Source organism: Pseudophryne corroboree, chromosome 3 (genome assembly GCF_028390025.1).
Source record: "Pseudophryne corroboree isolate aPseCor3 chromosome 3, aPseCor3.hap2, whole genome shotgun sequence".
Taxonomy (NCBI): Eukaryota; Metazoa; Chordata; class Amphibia; order Anura; family Myobatrachidae; genus Pseudophryne; species Pseudophryne corroboree.
In genome coordinates, this window is record NC_086446.1 from 303,408,618 (window position 1) to 303,431,885 (window position 23,268).

General features: G+C 47.6%; 1 protein-coding gene across 11 annotated transcripts in view; it reads left to right on the plus strand.

The window, feature by feature from the left end:
* The window catches only part of LOC135055374 (uncharacterized), a 902,783-nt gene that overhangs the window by 796,749 nt on the left and 82,766 nt on the right, over nt 1–23,268 (plus strand). Inside the window, exon 5 of one of the 11 annotated variants that reach the window (XR_010243742.1) lies at nt 7,109–7,775. The exons of the other annotated variants lie outside the window; for them this stretch is intronic. The gene's annotated coding sequence lies outside the window, so the exon portion shown is untranslated. Of the gene's footprint in view, nt 1–7,108; nt 7,776–23,268 lie in introns of those variants that run through there. 11 annotated transcript variants of the gene reach the window in all.

A 23,268-nucleotide genomic window follows, 5' to 3' on the forward strand; every position in this document is an offset into this window, starting at 1 on the left:
GTAGTGTTACGTCAGCACGGGTGGATCCTAAATATTCCAAAATCGCAGCTGATTCCAACAACACGTCTACTGTTCCTAGGAATGATTCTGGACACAGTCCAGAAGAAGGTGTTTCTCCCGGAGGAGAAGGCCAGGGAGTTATCCGAGCTAGTCAGGAACCTCCTAAAACCAGGCCAGGTGTCAGTGCATCAGTGCACGAGGGTCCTGGGAAAAATGGTGGCTTCTTACGAAGCGATTCCATTCGGAAGATTCCATGCAAGAACGTTTCAGTGGGATCTACTGGACAAATGGTCCGGATCGCATCTTCAGATGCATCAGCGGATAACCCTGTCGCCAAGGACAAGGGTGTCTCTTCTGTGGTGGCTGCAGAGTGCTCATCTACTAGAGGGCCGCAGATTTGGCATTCAGGATTGGATCCTGGTGACCACGGATGCCAGCCTGAGAGGCTGGGGAGCAGTCACACAGGGAAGAAATTTCCAGGGCTTGTGGTCAAGCATGGAAACATCTCTTCATATAAACATTCTGGAACTAAGGGCCATTTACAATGCCCTAAGTCAAGCGAAACCCCTGCTTCAGGGTCAGGCGGTATTGATCCAATCGGACAACATCACGTCAGTCGCCCACGTAAACAGACAGGGCGGCACGAGAAGCAGGAGGGCAATGGCAGAAGCTGCAAGGATTCTTCGCTGGGCGGAAAATCATGTGATAGCACTGTCAGCAGTGTTCATGATGGCGTCCCGTCTAAAGGGACCCTCAGGCAATAGCGGTGGACGCTCTGGTAACACCGTGGGTGTACCAGTCAGTGTATGTGTTCCCTCCTCTGCCTCTCATACCAAAAGTACTGAGAATCATAAGAAGGAGAGGAGTAAGAACTATACTCGTGGTTCCGGATTGGCCAAGAAGGACTTGGTACCCGGAACTTCAAGAGATGCTCACGGAAGAACCGTGGCCTCTACCTCTAAGAAAGGACCTGCTCCAGCAGGGGCTTTGTCTGTTCCAAGACTTACCGCGGCTGCGTTTGACGGCATGGCGGTTGAACGCCGGATCCTGAAGGAAAAAGGCATTCCAGATGAAGTCATCCCTACCCTGGTCAAGGCCAGGAAGGACGTAACCGCAAAACATTATCACCGCATTTGGCGAAAATATGTTGCGTGGTGTGAGGCCAAGAAGGCCCCTACAGAGGAATTTCAACTGGGTCGTTTCCTCCATTTCCTGCAAACAGGACTATCTATGGGCCTAAAATTAGGGTCCATTAAGGTTCAAATTTTGGCCCTGTCGATTTTCTTCCAGAAAGAACTGGCTTCAGTGCCTGAAGTTCAGACATTTGTAAAAGGGGTACTGCATATACAGCCTCCTTTTGTGCCTCCAGTGGCACCTTGGGATCTCAATGTTGTGTTGAGTTTCCTAAAGTCACATTGCTTTGAACCACTCACCACTGTGGACTTAAAATATCTCACATGGAAGGTGACGATGCTGTTAGCCCTGGCTTCAGCCAGGCGTGTGTCAGAATTGGCGGCTTTATCATATAAAAGCCCTTACTTCATTTTTCATTCTGACAGGGAAGAATTGAGGACTCGTCCTCAATTTCTACCTAAGGTGGTTTCTGCATTTCACATGAACCAACCTATTGTGGTACCTGCGGCTACTAGGGACTTGGAGGACTCTAAGTTGCTTGGCGTTGTCAGGGCCCTGAAAATATATGTTTCCAGGACGGCTGGAGTCAGAAAATCTGACTCGCTGTTATCCTGTATGCACCCAACAAACTGGGTGCTCCTGCTTCTAAGCAGACGATTGCTCGTTGGATTTGTAGTACAATTCAGCTTGCACATTCTGTGGCAGGCCTGCCACAGCCAAAATCGGTAAAAGCCCATTCCACAAGGAAAGTGGGCTCATCTTGGACGGCTGCCCGAGGGGTCTCGGCTTTACAACTTTGCCGAGCAGCTACTTGGTCAGGGGCAAACACGTTTGCTAAATTCTACAAATTTGATACCCTGGCTGAGGAGGACCTGGAGTTCTCTCATTCGGTGCTGCAGAGTCATCCACACTCTCCCGCCCGTTTGGGAGCTTTGGTATAATCCCCATGGTCCTTACGGAGTCCCAGCATCCACTAGGACGTCAGAGAAAATAAGATTTTACTTACCGATAAATCTATTTCTCGTAGTCCGTAGTGGATGCTGGGCGCCCATCCCAAGTGCGGATTGTCTGCAATACTTGTATATAGTTATTGTTACAAAAGTTCGGGTTATTATTGTTGTGAGCCATCTTTTCAGAGGCTCCCTTTCGTTTTATCATACTGTTAACTGGGTTCAGATCACGAGTTGTACGGTGTGATTGGTGTGGCTGGTATGAGTCTTACCCGGGATTCAATATCCTTCCTTATTATGTACGCTCGTCCGGGCTCAGTATCCTAACTGAGGCTTGGAGGAGGGTCATAGGGGGAGGAGCCAGTGCACACCACCTGATCCTAAAGCTTTTATTCTTGTGCCCTGTCTCCTGCGGAGCCGCTATTCCCCATGGTCCTTACGGAGTCCCAGCATCCACTACGGACTACGAGAAATAGATTTATCGGTAAGTAAAATCTTATTTTTTTTTTCATCTTTTATGTGATGGATCTGCAAAAAATAGTCTAAGCTGGTGAAGTGAAATAAGAACATTTTATTTAAAAAAATTATAATTTTTATACATAAAAATTAGAAAATTGGCATGTGCACATGTATTCACCCCTTTGCTATGAAGCCCCTCAAAAGTTCTGGTGCAACAAATTACCTTCAGAAGTCACATAATTAGTGAAATGAAGTCCACCTGTGTGCAATCTAAGCGTCACATGATCTGTCAGTATAAACACACCTTTTCTGAAAGGCCCCAGAGGCTACAACACCACTAAGTAAGAGGCATCACACCATGAAGACCAAGGTGCTCTCCAAACAAGTCAGGGACAATGTTGTTGAGAAGTACAATTCAGGGTTGAGTTATAAAACAATATCCGAATCCTTGATGATCCCCCGGAAGCACCATCAAATCCATCATCTTCAAATGGAAAGAACATGGTACCACAACAAACCTGCCAAGAGAGGGCCGGCCACCAAAACTCACAGACCGGGCAAGGAGGGCAGCACGGAGACTAAAAATAACCCTGAAGGAGCTGCAGAGTTCCACAGCAGAGACTGGTATATCTGCGCATGTGACCACAATAAGCCGTACACTCTATAGAGCTGGGCTTTACGGAAGAGTGGCCAGAAAAAAAGCCATTACTTAGTGTTAAAAATAAGAAGGCACGTTTTGAGTTTGCCAAAAGGCATGTTGGCGACTCCCCAAATGTATGGAGGAAGGTGCTCTGTTAGATGAGACTAAAATCGAACTTTTCGGCTATCAAGGAAAACGCTATGTCTCCAGCAAACCCAACACATCCCATCACCCCAAGAACACCATCCCCACAGTAAAACATGGTGGTGGCAGTATCATGCTGTGGGGATGTTTTTCAGCAGCAGGGACTGGTAAACTGTTTTGAGTCAAGGGAAAGATGGATGGTGCTAAATACAGGGATATTCTTGAGCAAAACCTGTTTCAGTCTGTCTGTGATTTGAGACTGGGACGGAAGTTTACCTTCCAGCAGGACAATGACCCGAAGCATACTGCTTAAGCAACACTCGAGTGGTTTAAGGGGAAACATTTAAATGTGTTGGAATGGTCTAATCAAAACCCAGATCTCAATCCAATTGAGAATCTGTGGTCAGACTTGAAGTTTGCTATTCACAAGCGGAAACCATCCAACTTGAAGGAGCTGGAGCAGTTTTGCCTTGAGGAATGGGCAAAAATCGCAGTGGCAAGATGTGGCAACCTCATAGAGACTTATCCAAAGTGACTTGCAGCTGTAATTGCCGCAAAAGGTGGCTCTACAAAGTACTGACTTTAGGGGGGTGAATAGTTATGCACGCTGAAGTTTTCTGTTATTTTGTCCTATTTGTTATTTGCTTCACAATAAAAAAAACAAAAACATCTTCAACGTTGTAGCCATGTTCTGTGAATGAAATGATGCAAACCTTCAACCACTCTATTTTAATTCCAGGTTGTGAGGCAACAAAACATGAAAAATGCAAAGGGGGTGAATACTTTACTTTAGCAAGGCTATATATATATATATATATATATATATATATATATATATATATGCATCCAGTGAATACCGGCACTCACAAACCTAAAGACAGCTTCCTCCGGTGCATGTCCATATCAAAAGTAGATTTCCAGCAATGACAGCACTCAGAGATTATTACAGCAATAAAAGTGTATTAAAGTAACTGACGTTTCGGATGTGGTGTGTATTCTGAGGACGGAGCTTGCAGCTCCGAAACGTCAATTACCTTAATACACTTTTATTGCTGTAATAATCTCTGAGTGCTGTCATTGCTGGAAATAAATATATATATATATATATATATATATATCAATATGCTGCAATCCAAAGCACTCAAACATAAGGGCTGGTCAGTTTGACAAATTATTGCAATATTTTGGATCTAAAAGTTCCAGTACTGGTCAGGCAAAAAGCTTTCACCAGGTCTGGAGGGTAACCCGCACCGAGATTTATGAGTTATGTTGTTAGTCACAAAGTTGGAGTGCCTATAATTATATCTAATTAAACCCTATTATAGGGATTCGCATGCATATATACATATATACATACATAAATGAAAAAAGGTTCAAAGGCTCATAAAGGTGCTACCAACTGGTTTAAACAAGGATATGGAGTCAAATCCCCATAGAAAGGGGAAAAGAAAAAGAAACCAGATAAATTTAAGGTGCACTCATCCAACTACTGAATCGTTGATACAATTATTGTTATGACACATATATATCCCCAGCAGCAATGTCAAATAAGGGCTTAAATGCTCAGTAACCTTAATTGATGTAGAGGTTAATTTTATTATGCATTTGTATGGGACTAAATTGTCCTTTATTGAAAATAGAGCGAAATATTAAAATTAATAGAATAAGAGACAGTAAATAGAAGGTGACAGAAATTGAGCTAATGTGAATAAAGATTTAAAAACAGAGCTAATGTGTTTCTCCCTTCATATATTTTCCTGTGTTTATTACAATTGTGCATTCACATGCATATATTTGCGCAGCACTGTGTCAGTGCTATACTCGTATGAGACCTGCGGTTTTCATATTCATTTGAGCCTACTATGCTGCGATAGAGGGAGATGTGCTGTCTTGCTTGAAAGTTGCAAACTGTTACATCACATTGTCACCAAGTTTTATTTATATAAAAATGTGCAACAAAAGATCTCCACTCCTGCCCCTAAGGCTGTGATTATGGTTACTTGATTCTAATGTTATAAATTGAGGAGTGACACAATGTTGCTAAATATGTAACTTATGCCTGAAATTCTAGAATATCATATGGTGCAAGAAGTGCTAATATGATATTGTGTTAGAAGGAACTGATGGGGATAAGCCAGGGTGAATAATTCCACTGCCCTGTATTAGAAACTATCTATTTTAAAAATCTTAGTAATCTCTGACACCAATTACTGTTATTACTGATGCTCAGATAAATGTACAGGATAGATGGATTATAATATATCCCATGTGATGTTGATACCACAGTGTTCCACACCGTTTATGTACGTTGGTATTACGTATATATTTAATCAGCAGTCGTTACTGGTACTCAGCAATATTAAATTGTGTCCATGCGGGGCATATTAATAACGTTTAAATATTGCTAGTCACATTCAGATACGTTATAAATTATGCAGGTACCAAAGGATCATGCCCCTGTTTGTCGGCTGACTGCAGTATACGTACAAATGACACTAAATATCCGCTATATACATTGACAATCTAGTATCTGGCATTAACCCCTGTAGTCTCTCTTATTTATTATTAATGTCAGCTATCCCACAGCGTATAGATAGAGTTTCAGGTATATGAATGCGTTTACAGACTCCTCTCTAATATAAGCAGGTTTGGCTTCTAATAATCCACTATAGGTCTCATAGGTATATTGTATACCGTTTGCACAATTTTAAACATGAATACTAAAACGGGAACACATTGCTGCAGCCATAAGTTACATATTTAGCAACATTGTGTCACTCCTCAATTTATAACATTAGAATCAAGTAACCATAATCACAGCCTTAGGGGCAGGAGTGGAGATCTTTTGTTGCACATTTTTATATAAATAAAACTTGGTGACAATTTGATGTAACAGTTTGCAACTTTCAAGCAAGACAGCACATCTCCCTCTATCGCAGCATAGTAGGCTCAAATGAATATGAAAACCGCAGGTCTCATATGAGTATAGCACTGACACAGTGCTGCGCAAATATATATGCATGTGAATGCACAATTGTAATAAACACAGGAAAATATATGAAGGGAGAAACACATTAGCTCTGTTTTTAAATCTTTATTCACATTAGCTCAATTTCTGTCACCTTCTATTTACTGTCTCTTATTCTATTAATTTTAATATTTCGCTCTATTTTCAATAAAGGACAATTTAGTCCCATACAAATGCATAATAAAATTAACCTCTACATCAATTAAGGTTACTGAATATTTTGGATCTAACAGTCCCTGAATTCAGATGAATTACAGTTTGGTGTAATTAAGTGAGTGCTGAGTTTGTATTATTTATATATAGATAGATAGATATATAGATATTATAAAATACTCACTCTTTTATATGGTGGACCCACCCTCTGCTCGGCCCTGCCTTACGCTCTGGCCTGCGCCATCTCCCTCTCTGCTGTTCCTTCTCCACCCATCCACTGAGTCGCGGCTCTGTCTCAATTTTATTACTTAAATACTGACCTTCATTAGCACTATCTGTTAGCATGAAAAGAAACACTGGACACTTCTGATTTGTTACATAAGTCGCTGAAGAAGGTCTGGGATTCACAATAATCAGTCATATATCAGCAAACGTATTGCAGAAACCTAGGATTTGATATTATAAAAATACATACAGGTCCATCTACCATTTTTTGGTGCACTTTTGTTTGTTTGTTTGTTTGTTATACAGTATGGTTTTTATTTATTTTCATATTTAAGTATGAAATCTTAACAACAGCCATCTGTTTGTTTTTCCCAGGCACACTTGAATTCCTTAACTGTATGACTCCAAACCACAATTGCAGGGATTGCTTGGATATATCACGCTTTCTATGAAAAAAAAAAAGAAAAAAGTTCTTCCTTAGTTGCCGTGTAGTCTTTTTCACTGCCATTGTACATTATGTACCATCTTATTGTTAAGATTCTGTCCTCCTCTGTGTACTGTGTTTCTGAGTTATCAATAGGCAATTTCAGGTACAATCTTATTTTAAATGTCAGATGTTAATCCAGTAAATTGTAGAACCACATACTGTACTTGGCTACTCTCCCAGAATGTCCAGTAGATTCCCAAATCTGTCCTTAGAAAGTAGACCAACCTCCCATGTCACAGCCACTTCCTTCCTTTAGCACGAACAGGCACTAAGCAGTAGGGGGCATGATGAGGCAATTAACAGTTCCGTACCCCTGCACCCACTACCTACCGCATCTCCTACATGAAATGTTGGCAAGTGTGACATATCATAATGATTTAATTAATCAAAATCTTTTGTATGGAAAAATTGTGAATAGAAGAATGTTTGAGCCATATGTTTGTGTAATCGTATTTTATTATTTTCCTTTGTTCAACCACAAATGGAAATACACTATAGTTTTTAAATAGTATTGTGCATCTACTACAGATGTACAGTAGGTAGACTTAGTGTATAATTTGAGGGGGTGTAGTATGGTATGCCGGCGGCCGGGCTCCCGGCGACCAGCATACCGGCGCCGGGAGCCCGACCGCCGGCATACCGGCGCCGGGAGCCCGACCGCCGGCATACCGACAGCCACGCTATTTATTCTCCCTCTGGGGGATCGTGAATCCCCACGAGGGAGAATATATGTCCTTTTGCCGGGTGTCGGGATTCCGGCGCCGGTATACTGTGCACCGAGATCCCGACATTCGGCATACTGAAGACCACCCATTTGGGGAGCTACAGTACCTGGTGCAACAAATTGTACTGCAGCTTTGTTTGTGGACATGTTTTTATCCAACAAGGAACTAAGAGACGCATATTTTTTTTTATTTATTTTTTTATCCTATGTATTGTTTGGTACTTTTTGGTATTTGCATCCAGTTGTGTGGATATATTATGGGCAACAAGCAGTGTCCCTGGAAATATTAGTCTTACTGTATGTTAGAGAAAGTACAAAATTGCCAAAAGACAAGGTCAGATCAATTGAAGGCAGGTCCATGCATACTCCACCAGATTAGATATAACCATAATGCAAGGGGTGTGGCTATCCCTTTTGACCAGCCTCTAACTCTTTTACCTTTCAAACACATCTGCACTCACCACATGCAGTAGGACATACCTCCCACTAGCTGCAGTGAAGACAATGGTAGTCTATTCATGAGCAGTGAAAAGAGTGGAGAAAGGAGCCAGTGGAGAAGTTACCCATGGCAACCAATCAGTGTTGACGTAACATTTATAAACTGCATTCTATAAAATTATATGTAGCAGCTGATTTGTTGCTATGGACAACTTCACACATTTCACTGCTTCATGAATATACCCCAAAGTCTTATATTTTGGCAGAGAGGGAATTTGAAACTAACAACGTTAAAAAAAATTAGACACAACAGCAAGTAAGATTGTGAATGGAAAAGGAAAACCTAAGGAGCATCGATTGCAGGCCCAGTAAAACTATTTAAAAATGTACCAATTGTGTTAAGTTGGGAAACCAGGGGACGGAGTGGCATTCCGCTAAAGAAAGGGGGGTTTCAAATGATAAAAAAAAGTGGATGAGGGGGGCGGGAACATAGGGCCAGACAGTAAGAGCCAAGGAGGGGCAAACAATTGAACAAATGGAGATTGGACTCGAAAAGATGAGGTTCAGTGGCAGTGTCAGACTGGGGCATGAAGGGGCTACCAGGGATTGCAGTGGTTGGGATACAAGCTTAAGGAGTGTGGCCAGCCAGCACAGGGGAAATTGGCCAATCATTAGAGAGGAAATGCAAAAAAACATGGCCCCTTTAAAAAGATGGGGATATAGGTGTGTCAAGACCACCCACTTTGATTGGCAGGAGGGCTAATCTTGGTGTAGTTTCCATAGTAATAACCTAAACATGATCCTGCTCCAACAAGTTACTGACCTAGAGGAGGGGGGTCAGATAATGGGGCCCACTGGGGATTCCCCCCTGTACACCTGTGGGCCAGTATGACCCTGTCCAAGGGTCCAATTTTTTACATAATTTAGAGAGAGGTATTATGAATAATGCTCTTCATAAATGCTATTTTGTAAACATGCCAGATCCTGGGAAGCGTGGCCCGTAGTGAGGGCATGGAAGGCTGTTTCCTGTCTGCTGGCATGTGCCTGCTGACTAAATGTGACAGATTAGCTTCGTTTGGTGGCTCGAAGCCTCCAGGATCTCAGTAGACAAGAGATTAAATCTAGAGGTACCAGGACAGCAATACCTGTGAGAGAGGTTATCAAGTTCCCATTGTCTGGCTAAAAAGGTTGAAACTTAGAAACTTGCCACCAAATATGAAAAAATGTGTCTTCCGAATTACAGTTCCTCCAACAGCAGGTGGGTATACTAGGGTACATCTTGATATGAAATATTTTACAATTGACTGTTTTACGGCCGGAGCTCCGAGACTTGTAAATGTTTGCTGCTTTAAAAAAAATTACAAGTTGGCTGGAGTTTCGGAGTTCTGGCCGTCTCGCAAGCCATTACATCTAGTATGGATAAACTATACTTTGATTTTACTATACTGTACTAAATAAATAAAAACATTGTGTGTGTGTAGCATATGTTGAATTGTAACAGAGATGATGCAATGAACCAATATTTTGATTGACTGACTAAGACAAGTTTTTCATACAGTTTTGCTTCACATAATAAACATAACTGCAACCCTGGAGTACATATGTATGAATTGCATTGAGTACACAAGTATATTTATCATTAACAACACATTATGTTTTTATTCTTTTTATATATTCTGTTTTATTAAGATTTTTAAATACATGCAATACAGATATTTTACGATTACATCAAAGCATGTCTGAAATCATTTCAAGAAGTGATTCAAAACCATATGCCATATGGTTCGAGCAAACTTACATTGGGGTCATTCCATGTCAATTCACCCAGGCATGATACCCACCGAATCAGATTTTCATCAAAGTTTTTGAGATAAACGGGTGTATTCAATGAATGTCGGATCCTTTCCGGCAGAAAGCATCCGACATGCAGTATTCAATTCTCCCTGTCGGATTTGGCTGTTCCCGACATATCGTCAGAAACGGGGCTAAAACCTGTCAGATTTGGCCGCGGAATCCGACAAAATACAAGGATCCACGGCTAATCAGGCCAATCCACGTGCTTTCTAACAAGTCGGAATTGCCAACCTGTCAGAAAAATGGCAGCCCGATTGAATAGGTCAGAACACTATCCGACCTAAAAAAGTCAGCAAGACGGCAGTTCCGACTTCAATTGAATACCCTCATAGAGGGTTAAAGTTTTGAAAAATTGCTTGGAAATGCCATTCCAGATGCTCCATTTTTTGTGAGGTGTATCTGGGAAAAAGAAATCAGATTTCATTGCCTAATCCACGTATTACTTTAAAAGTTTTACCCCTTGTCAATCAAAATATACAGATTCCAGAAAAAAAATGTTTTATCGGTCTTGCCTGACTCTGAGCGTTCATTATACATTCTTTACTCTATAATTAATAATTTTCTGGGTAAAAAAAAAAAAGTGGGTTCAATTAGTATCATGTACCTTTTTTGTTTAAATTGAACTTTTTGTGTTTAGTTCACAAATGCTACGTCATGCTTCAAATTATCAAACAAGGCAAACTTGTGATGGACAGGTCATCAGATTGGGAACATAAGCGTAGATTACAGCTGGGTACAGTGTACAACCATTGTTCGTCCAATGATACCCTTGAACATCATCCTGAATCGTGTAAGAATAGTTTTGCCGGATATGCGCGCTCCCAATTTTGCACCTATTTAATTCAGAATTCACTAAAACAGGATTTGCAGGAAAATTCTTTCTATGAAAAGTGTACTGTAGGTAAAAATGAGGAAATCAGCCTGTACTCCAAAAAGTGCCAAACTAACATAGGATAACAGTACAGAAGTATATTAGAGATCATATTAGATTGGGGTATTTAAATTCAGTCAAATGGCTGTTGTATGCATTTTAGGAATAAAATGATAAAAAGCTATATTTTTCATCAAAATAAATGCGCTCATTGTATTCGGGGGACATAAAAATGGGTACAAGTATATATTTGGGCCATTTTAGGCAACTTTAAAAAAAATGAAAACAAAAAAAAGTCAGACTACTCCCACCTGCAAGCATAAAAACATTGGTCCTACTCATAAAGCACCCCACTATACCGTCCCATACCTTGAACCCTAAGTTTCATCGCTTTGCACTTTTTCACCCCCAAAAAATGACATGTCGTTATTGGCCAGTTAAAAATAATGAAAAAGTTCACAGTGCCTACTTCATTGGGGGGATGTCCCAAAGGTTTTTTCTTATTTTCAGGGAGCACTGCTGGCAACAGACTCCCTGCATCGAGGGACTGAGGAGAGAGGAGCAGACCGACTTAAATGATAGGCTCTGCTTCTCGGCTACTGGACACCATTAGCTCCAGAGGGAGTGGAACACAGGTTCGTCCTGGGCGTTCATCCCAGAGCCGCGCCGCCGTTCTCCTCACAGAGCCGGAAGAAAAGAAGAAAGAAGACTCTGAGGCGGCAGAAGCCTTTCGGGTGTTTCACTGAGGTAACGCACAGCACTGCAGCTGTGCGCCATTGCTCCCATACACCTCACACAAAGTTTGAGCGGGACAGAAGCCCGCCGCCGAGGGGGCGGGGCTTCTCCCTCAGCACTCACCAGCGCCATTTTCTCTCCACAGCACCGCTGAGAGGAAGCTCCCCGAACTCTCCCCTGCTTGACACACGGTGAAGAGGGTTTTAAAGTAGAGGGGGGGGGGGGGCACATAATTGGCGATTATACATTACAGCTACGCTACTGGGTAAACATTCTGTGTTTTTCTCCGGGGTCATATAGCGCTGGGGTGTGTGCTGGCATACTCTCTCTCTGTCTCTCCAAAGGGCCTAAAGGGGAACCTGTCTTCAGAAAAGAGTTTCCCTGTGTGTGTGGAGTGTGTCGGTACGCGTGTGTCGACATGTTTGACGATGAAGGCTCGCCTAAGGAGGAGGGGGAGTGCATGAATGTCAGGTCGCCGTCGGCAACGCTGACACCGGACTGGATGGATATGTGGAATGTCTTGAATGCTAATGTACATTTATTGCATAAGAGATTAGACAAGACTGAGGCTAGGGATCAGTCAGGTAGTCAGACCATGCCTGTCCCAGTGGCACCGGGACCTTCTGGGTCTCAGAAACGCACATTATCCCAGATCACTGACACAGATACCGACACGGATTCAGATTCCAGTGTCGACTATGAGGATGCAAAATTACAGCCAAAAGTGGCTAAAGGTATTCGTTACATGATCATTGCTATTAAAGAGGTTTTGCATATTACTGAGGAACCCCCTGTCCCTGACACGAGGGTACACATGTATAAAGAGAAAAAGCCTGAGATCACCTTTCCGTCCTCATTGGAGCTAAGCAAATTGTGCGAAAAGGCTTGGGAAACTCCAGACAGGAGACTACAAGTTCCCAAAAGGATTCTTATGGCGTATCCCTTCCCACAAAAGGACAGGATACGATGGGAATCTTCGCCTAAAGTAGACAAGGCGTTGACACGCTTATCCGAGAAGGTGGCACTGTCTTCCCAGGATACTGCTACCCTCAAGGATCCTGCGGATCGTAAGCAGGAAGTTACCATGAAGTACATTTACACACATTCTGGTACTATTGTTAGGTCGGCTATGGCATCGACCTGGGTTTGTAGTGCTGTCGCAGCATGGACAGATTCCTTGTCTACGGAGATTGAGACCCTAGATAAGGATACCATTCTAATGACCCTAGAGCAGGGGTGGGCAATTATTTCAGCTGAGGGGCCACTTGACATTTCCTGTCAGTATCCGAGGGCCACATACAAAATAGCAGCTCGCCCCACTTGCCAAAAATATAGGGACGTGGCTTCATGTGTAAGGGGTGTGGGCAAAAAATAATACAGATTCAAATTAGGCTGCACAATAGTCTCCATTATTCAAATTGCGCCACACAGCGCCACTTACACACATTACACCAGGTAGAGCCCCTTTTACAAACATTACGGTAGGTAGAGAGCCTTTTTACACATTAACATTTTATTTAGGATAATTATTGTGCAGCAAGCAAATTATCCAGTGTCTTATGGCCCCTGGGGAAAGGTGTGACACGGTGACAGAACACGGTGGGGGTGACACGGTGACAGAACACGGTGGGGGTGACAGAACACGGGGGTATGACACAGTGACAGAACACGGTGGGGGTGACACGGTGACCGAACACGGTGGGGGTGACACGGTGACAGAACACGGTGGGGGTGACAGAACACGGGGGTGTGACACAGTGACAGAACACGGTGGGGGTGACCGAACATGGGGGGGGTGACACGGTGACAGAACACGGGGAGGGGGGGTGACAGTGACAGAACACGGGTGTGTGACACGGTGACAGAACACGGTGGGGGTGACACGGTGGGGGTGACAGAACACGGGGGGTGACACAGTGACAGAACACGGTGGGGGCGACACGGTGACAGAACACGGTGGGGGTGACACGGTGACAGAACACGGTGGGAGTGACACGGTGACAGAACACGGTGGGGGTGACAGAACACGGTGGGGGTGACACGGTGACAGAACACGGTGGGGGTGACACGGTGACAGAACACGGTGGGGGTGACAGAACACGGGGGTGTGACACAGTGACAGAACATGGTGGGGGTGACACGGTGACAGAACATATGGGGGGTGACACGGTCACAGAACACGGGGAGGGGGGGTGACAGTGACAGAACACGGGTGTGTGACACGGTGACAGAACACGGGTGTGTGACACAGTGACAGAACACGGTGGGGGTGACACGGTGACAGAACACGGGGAGGGGGGGTGACAGTGACAGAACACGGGTGTGTGACACAGTGACAGAAAACGGTGGGGGTGACACAGTGACAGAACACGGGGAGGGGGGGTGACAGAACACGGTGGGGGTGACAGTGACAGAACACGGGGGGGGTGACATGGTGACAGAACATGGTGGGGTTGACAGCGACAGAACACAGGGAGGTGACACAGTGACAGAACACGGGGAGGTGACACAGTGACAGAACACGGGGGGGTGACACAGTGACAGAACACGGGGAGGTGACACAGTGACAGAACACGGGGGTGTGACATAGTGACAGAACACGGGGGTGTGTGACATAGTGACAGAACACGGGGGGGTGACACGGTGACAGAACACGGTGGGGGTGACACGGTGGGGGTGACAGAACACGGGGGGGTGACACAGTGACAGAACACGGTGGGGGTGACATGGTGACAGAACATGGGGGGGTGACAGAACACGGGGAGGGGGGGTGACAGTGACAGAACACGGGTGTGTGACACGGTGACAGAACACGGTGGGGGTGACACGGTGACAGAACAAGGTGGGGGTGACACGGTGACAGAACATATGGGGGGGTGACACGGTGACAGAACACGGGGAGGGGGGGTGACAGTGACAGAACACGGGTGTGTGACACGGTGACAGAACACGGTGGGGGTGACACGGTGACAGAACACGGGGAGGGGGGGTGACAGAACACGGTGGGGGTGACAGTGACAGAACACGGGGGGTGTGACATGGTGACAGAACATGGTGGGGTTGACAGCGACAGAACACGGGGAGGTGACACAGTGACGGAACACGGGGGTGTGACATAGTGACAGAACACGGGGGGGGTGACATAGTGACAGAACACGGTGGGGGTGACACGGTGACAGAACACGGTGGGGGTGACAGAACACGGGGGGGTGACACAGTGACAGAACACGGTGGGGGTGACACGGTGACAGAACATGGGGGGGTGACAGAACACGGGGAGGGGGGGTGACAGTGACAGAACACGGGTGTGTGACACGGTGACAGAACACGGTGGGGGTGACACGGTGACAGAACACGGTGGGGGTGACACGGTGACAGAACATATGGGGGGGTGACACGGTGACAGAACACGGGGAGGGGGGGTGACAGTGACAGAACACGGGTGTGTGACACGGTGACAGAACACGGTGGGGGTGACACGGTGACAGAACACGGGGAGGGGGGGTGACGGAACACGGTGGGGGTGACAGTGACAGAACATGGGGGGGGTGACATGGTCACAGAACATGGTGGGGTTGACAGCGACAGAACACGGGGAGGTGACACAGTGACGGAACACGGGTGTGTGACATAGTGACAGAACACGGGGGGGGTGACACGGTGACAGAACACGGTGGGGGTGACACGGTGACAGAACACGGTGGGGGCGACAGAACACGGTGGGGGTGACAGAACACGGGGGGGTGACACGGTGACAGAACATGGGGGGGTGACAGAACACGGGGAGGGGGGGTGACAGTGACAGAACACGGGTGTGTGACACGGTGACAGAACACGGTGGGGGTGACACGGTGACAGAACACGGGGAGGGGGGGTGACAGAACACGGTGGGGGTGACAGTGACAGAACACGGGGGGTGTGACATGGTGACAGAACATGGTGGGGTTGACAGCGACAGAACACGGGGAGGTGACACAGTGACGGAACACGGGGGTGTGACATAGTGACAGAACACGGGGGGGGGGGGGACACGGTGACAGAACACGGTGGGGGTGACTGACAGAACACAGGGGTGTGACACGGGGGTGACAGTGACAGAACACGGGTGTGTGACACGGTGACAGAACACGGTGGGGGTGACACGGTGACAGAACACGGTGGGGGTGACACGGTGACAGAACACGGTGGGGGTGACAGAACACAGGGGTGTGACACAGTGACAGAACACGGGGGTGACAGAACATGGGGGGGTGACACGGTGACAGAACACGGGGAGGGGGGGGTGACAGTGACGGAACACGGGTGTGTGACACAGTGACAGAAAACGGTGGGGGTGACACGGTGACAGAACACGGGGAGGGGGGGTGACAGAACACGGTGGGGGTGACAGTGACAGAACACGGGGGGGGTGACATGGTGACAGAACATGGTGGGGTTGACAGCGACAGAACACGGGGAGGTGACACAGTGACGGAACACGGGGGTGTGACATAGTGACAGAACACGGGGGGGGGGTGACATAGTGACAGAACACGGTGGGGGTGACACAGTGACAGAACACGGTGGGGGTGACACGGTGACAGAACATATGGGGGGTGACACGGTGACAGAACACGGGGAGGGGGGGTGACAGTGACAGAACACGGGTGTGTGACACGGTGACAGAACACGGTGGGGGTGACACGGTGACAGAACACGGGGAGGGGGGGTGACAGTGACAGAACACGGGTGTGTGACACAGTGACAGAAAACGGTGGGGGTGACACAGTGACAGAACACGGGGAGGGGGGGTGACAGAACACGGTGGGGGTGACAGTGACAGAACACGGGGGGTGTGACATGGTGACAGAACATGGTGGGGTTGACAGCGACAGAACACGGGGAGGTGACACAGTGACAGAACACGGGGAGGTGACACAGTGACAGAACACGGGGGGGTGACACAGTGACAGAACACGGGGAGGTGACACAGTGACAGAACACGGGGGTGTGACATAGTGACAGAACACGGGGGTGTGTGACATAGTGACAGAACACGGGGGGGGTGACACGGTGGGGGTGACTGACAGAACACAGGGGTGTGACACGGGGGTGACAGTGACAGAACACGGGTGTGTGACACGGTGACAGAACACGGTGGGGGTGACACGGTGACAGAACACGGTGGGGGTGACACGGTGACAGAACACGGTGGGGGTGACATAACACAGGGGTGTGACACAGTGACAGAACACGGGGTGACAGAACATGGGGGGGGTGACACGGTGACAGAACACGGGGAGGGGGGGTGACAGTGACGGAACACGGGTGTGTGACACAGTGACAGAAAACGGTGGGGGTGACACAGTGACAGAACACGGGGAGGGGGGGTGACAGAACACGGTGGGGGTGACAGTGACAGAACACGGGGGGTGTGACATGGTGACAGAACATGGGGTTGACAGCGACAGAACACGGGGAGGTGACACAGTGACAGAACACGGGGGGGTGACACAGTGACAGAACACGGGGGGGTGACACAGTGACAGAACACGGGGAGGTGACACAGTGACAGAACACGGGGGTGTGTGACATAGTGACAGAACACGGGGTGGTGACACAGTGACAGAACACGGGGTGGTGACACGGTGACAGAACACGGTGGGGGTGACACGGTGACAGAACACGGTGGGGGTGACAGAACACGGGGGTGTGACACAGTGACAGAACACGGGGGGGTGACAGTGACAGAACACGGGGGTGTGTAACATAGTGACAGAACACGGTGGGGGTGACACGGTGACAGAACACGGGGAGGGGGGGTGACAGTGACAGAACACGGGTGTGTGACACAGTGACAGAAAACGGTGGGGGTGACACAGTGACAGAACACGGGGAGGGGGGGTGACAGAACACGGTGGGGGTGACAGTGACAGAACACGGGGGGTGTGACATGGTGACAGAACATGGTGGGGTTGACAGCGACAGAACACGGGGAGGTGACACAGTGACAGAACACGGGGAGGTGACACAGTGACAGAACACGGGGGGGTGACACAGTGACAGAACACGGGGAGGTGACACAGTGACAGAACACGGGGGGGTGACATAGTGACAGAACACGGGGGTGTGTGACATAGTGACAGAACACGGGGGGGGTGACACGGTGGGGGTGACTGACAGAACACAGGGGTGTGACACGGGGGTGACAGTGACAGAACACGGGTGTGTGACACGGTGACAGAACACGGTGGGGGTGACACGGTGACAGAACACGGTGGGGGTGACACGGTGACAGAACACGGTGGGGGTGACAGAACACAGGGGTGTGACACAGTGACAGAACACGGGGTGACAGAACATGGGGGGGGTGACACGGTGACAGAACACGGGGAGGGGGGGTGACAGTGACGGAACACGGGTGTGTGACACAGTGACAGAAAACGGTGGGGGTGACACAGTGACAGAACACGGGGAGGGGGGGTGACAGAACACGGTGGGGGTGACAGTGACAGAACACGGGGGGTGTGACATGGTGACAGAACATGGGGTTGACAGCGACAGAACACGGGGAGGTGACACAGTGACAGAACACGGGGGGGTGACACAGTGACAGAACACGGGGGGGTGACACAGTGACAGAACACGGGGAGGTGACACAGTGACAGAACACGGGGGTGTGTGACATAGTGACAGAACACGGGGTGGTGACACAGTGACAGAACACGGGGTGGTGACACGGTGACAGAACACGGTGGGGGTGACACGGTGACAGAACACGGTGGGGGTGACAGAACACGGGGGTGTGACACAGTGACAGAACACGGGGGGGTGACAGTGACAGAACACGGGGGTGTGTAACATAGTGACAGAACACGGGGGGGTGACATAGTGATAGAACACGGGGGGGGGGTGACATAGTGACAGAACACGGGGGGGGGTGACATAGTGACAGAACATGGGGGTAACATGGTGACAGAACACGGGAGGGGTTGGTACAGCGAGAGCTAAACATCTCTCCCCCAAACCTAAAAACAGTCCCGCGTGCCGTATTTTGCCCACCCCTACCCTAGAGCATATCAAGGATGCTGCGTTATATATGAGGGATGCTCAAAGAGACATTTGTTTACTAAGCTCCAGAATAAATGCTATGTCTATTTCTGCTAGGCGACTCTTGTGGACCCGACATTGGACGGGGGATGCCGACTCAAAGCGGCATATGGAGTCGTTGCCTTACAATGGGGAGGAGTTGTTTGGAGAAGGCCTCTCAGACCTTGTCTCTACTGCTACGGCTAGTAAATCGAATTTTTTTACCTTATGTTCCCCCACAACATACTAAGAAGGCACCTCATTACCAAATGCAGTCCTTTCGTTCAAATAAAAGCAAAAAGGTACGGGGATCGTCGTTACTTGCCAGAGGTAAAGGCAAGGGAAAAAATCTGCACACAGCTAGCTCCCAGGAGCAGAAGTCCTCCCCTACGTCTGCAAAATCCACCGCATGACGCTGGGGCTTCCCTGGGGGGGGTCAGCTCAAGTGGGGGCACGTCTTCGATTTTCAGCCACGTCTGGGTTCACTCACAGGTGGATCCCTGGGCAATAGAGATTGTTTCTCAGGGATACAAGTTCAAGATGGAATCGCTCAGAGCGGTCATCGCCAGGCTGGAGGGGGGGGGGATTGGATGGTTTCCCTGGACATAAAGGATGCTTACCTTCATGTTCCGATTTTTCTTCCTCACCAGGCGTTCCTGAGATTTGCGGTACAGGACTGTCATTACCAATTTCAGACGTTGCCGTTTGGGCTTTCCACGGCCCCGAGAATTTTCACCAAGGTAATGGCGGAAATGATGGTGCTCCTGCGCAAGCAGTGTGTCACAATTATCCCATACTTGGACGATCTCCTCATAAAGGCGAGATCTCAAGAGACGTTACTGGACAGCGTGTCACTGTCTGTGAGGACGTTGCAACAGCACGGCTGGATTCTCAATATTCCGAAGTCCCAGCTGGTTCCTACAATGCGTCTGACCTTTTTGGGCCTGATTCTGGACACAGAACAGAAAAAGGTTTTTCTTCCGATGGAAAAGGCTCAGGAGCTCATAGCTCTGGTCAGGAACCTATTAAAGCCAAAAAAGGTTTCAGTGCTTCACTGCACACGTGTCCTGGGGAAGATGGTGGCATCGTACGAGGCCATCCCCTTCGGCAGGTTCCATGCGAGGACTTTTCAATGGGACCTACTGGACAAATGGTCCGGGTCTCATTTACAAATGCATCAAAGGATCACCCTGTCTCCCAGAGCCAGGATATCTCTCCTGTGGTGGCTGCACAGTGCTCACCTCCTGGAAGGCCGCAGGTTCGGCATTCAGGACTGGATCCTGGTGACCACGGATGCAAGCCTCCGAGGTTGGGGAGCAGTCACACTGGGAAGAAATTTCCAAGGTCTCTGGTCAACTCTAGAGACTTGTCTCCACATCAGCGTCCTGGAGTTGAGGGTCATATACAACGGCCTATGTCAAGCGGAGGCATTACTTCGGGACAAACCGGTTCTGATTCAGTCGGACAATGTCACAGCAGTGGCTCATGTAAACCGCCAAGGCGGCACAAGGAGCAGAGTGGCCATGGCAGAAGCAACCAGGATTCTTTGCTGGGCGGAGAATCATGTAAGCGCACTGTCGGTAGTGTTCATCCCAGGGGTGGACAACTGGGAAGCGGACTTCCTCAGCAGACACGACCTGCATCCGGGAGAGGGGGGACTTTATCACGATGTCTTCGCACAGATTGCGGGTCGGTGGGGACTGCCTCAGATAGACATGATGGCGTCCCGTCTCAACAAAAAGCTAAAGCGATATTGCGCCAGGTCAAGAGACCCTCAGGCGGTAGCTGTAGACGCTCTAGTGACACCATGGGTGTTCAGATCGGTCTATGTGTTCCCTCCTTTGCGTCTCATACCCAAGGTGTTGAGAATAATAAGGCAAAGAAGAGTGAGAACAATCCTCATTGTTCCAGATTGGCCACGAAGGACTTGGTATCCGGATCTGCAAGAGTTGCTCACAGAAGATCCGTGGCCTCTTCCTCTAAGGCAGGACCTACTGCAACAGGGGCCCTGTCTGTTCCCAGACTTACCGCGGCTGCGTTTGACGGCATGGCGGTTGAACGCTGGATCCTAGCGGAAAAAGGTATTCCGGAAGAGGTCATTCCTACCCTGATTAAGGCTAGGAAGGACGTGACATTGAAACTTTATCACCGTATATGGCAAAAATATGTTTCTTGGTGTGAGGCCAGGACTGCTCCTACGGAGGAGTTCCATTTGGGCCGTTTACTTCACTTACTTCAAACAGGGGTGAATTTGGGCCTAAAATTAGGATCCATAAAGGTTCAAATTTCGGCCTTGTCCATTTTCTTTCAAAAAGAATTGGCTTCTCTTCCTGAAGTACAGACATTTGTGAAGGGAGTGCTGCATATTCAGCCTCCTTTTATACCTCCGGTGGCGCCTTGGGATCTTAACGTGGTATTAAGTTTCCTCAAGTCACCTTGGTTTGAACCACTCAACACAGTGGAGTTGAAATATCTCACTTGGATTTCACGTGGATAGGGCAGAATTGAGAACTCGTCCTCAATTCCTGCCTAAAGTGGTCTTATCTTTTCATATGAACCAACCTATTCCGAGTCACTTGATGTGGTCAGGGCTTTGAAGATTTATGTGGCCAGAACAGCTAGGGTCAGGAAGACAGAGGCGCTGTTTATCCTGTATGCAGCCAATAAGGTTGGCGCACCTGCTTCATAGCAGACTACTGCTCGCTGGATCTGTAACACGATTCAGCAAGCACATTCTTCAGCAGGATTGCCATTGCCAAAATCGGTTAAGGCCCATTCCACTAGGAAGGTGGGCTCTTCTTGGGCGGCTGCCCGAGGGGTCTCGGCATTACAGTTGTGCCGAGCAGCTACTTGGTCGGAATCAAACACCTTTGCAAGGTTCTATAAGTTTGATACCCTAGCTGAGGAGGACCTCCTGTTTGCTCAATCGGTGCTGCAGAGTCATCCGCACTCTCCCGCCCGTTTGGGAGCTTTGGTATAATCCCCATGGTCCTTAAGGAGTCCCAGCATCCTCTAGGACGTTAGAGAAAATAAGATTTTACACTTACCGGTAAATCTATTTCTCGTAGTCCGTAGAGGATGCTGAGCGCCCGTCCCAAGTGCAGACTTCTTCTGCAAGACTTGTATATAGTTATTGCTTACATAAGGGTTATATTATAGTTCATCGGTTTGGACCGAGACTATGTTGTTTGTTCATACTGTTAACTGGGTAGTTTATCACAAGTTATACGGTGTGATTGGTGTGGCTGGTATGAATCTTACCCTTGGATTAACAAAAATCCTTTCCTCGTACTGTCCATCTCCTCTGGGCACAGTTTCTCTAACTGAGGTCTGGAGGAGGGGCATAGAGGGAGGAGCCAGTGCACACCCAGAGTCTAAAGTCTTTCTTAAAGTGCCCATGTCTCCTGCGGAGCCCGTCTATTCCCTATGGTCCTTACGGAGTCCCAGCATCCTCTACGGACTACGAGAAATAGATTTACCGGTAAGTGTAAAATCTTATTATTATATTATCAACGATAAATTATTGCAGCTGATTATATAGGGGTCTTTCGTGATTTGCACAAAATCGCAGTTTTTCGCACAAAAATCGGTTATTGCAGCTAATTGAATACTCTCATATGCGTAATTAGAAGTCTGCACAAATACATAGAAATATACAAAATACTCCTGTTGGGCAAAATTATACCTTTTGGTAATTTTCGTCTTTAAAGAGAGAATTATAATTAAACATTAAAATACTCATAGTCAATCAAAATCCTATTATTATTGTTTCATAGCCTTTTAAAGTATACTTTAAGGATCAATTTAAACAAAAAGGGACATGATGACTCATCTGTCTTAGGTTGATAATGCTAATTGAACCCACTTTTTTTCACCCCAAAAATTAAGTATGAAGTAAAGGAATGTTTAGTGACTTTTAGAGTCAGGCAAGATTGATAAAACATTTTTTTTTTAAATCTCCACATTTTGATTGACAAAGGGATGATTCAGAGTTGATTGTAGATGGGCTAAAAATAGCACATCTACGATCACATTCTGACATGTGGGAGGACGTCCAGCACAGGGCCAGTCCGCCCTGCATGTCAGGCCTCCGCGAGTAGCTCCCTTCCATATGGAGGTAGACGGCTACACTCCATGTTTTGGGCGGGCAGCGGCTGATGTGTGATGTCACGCAGCCGCCGCAGCCTGCCCCAGCAGCAGTCCGGACACTCCTGCGTTGTCCAGACCGCACCCACCTAACGCTGCCAACAAATCCCCCCCCCCCCAACACTGCTGACACACCCGTGACCGCCTCTGCCTGTCAATCAGGCAGGGGCGATTGCCCCAGTGAGATGCTTTCGCACACGAGTGCGCACACC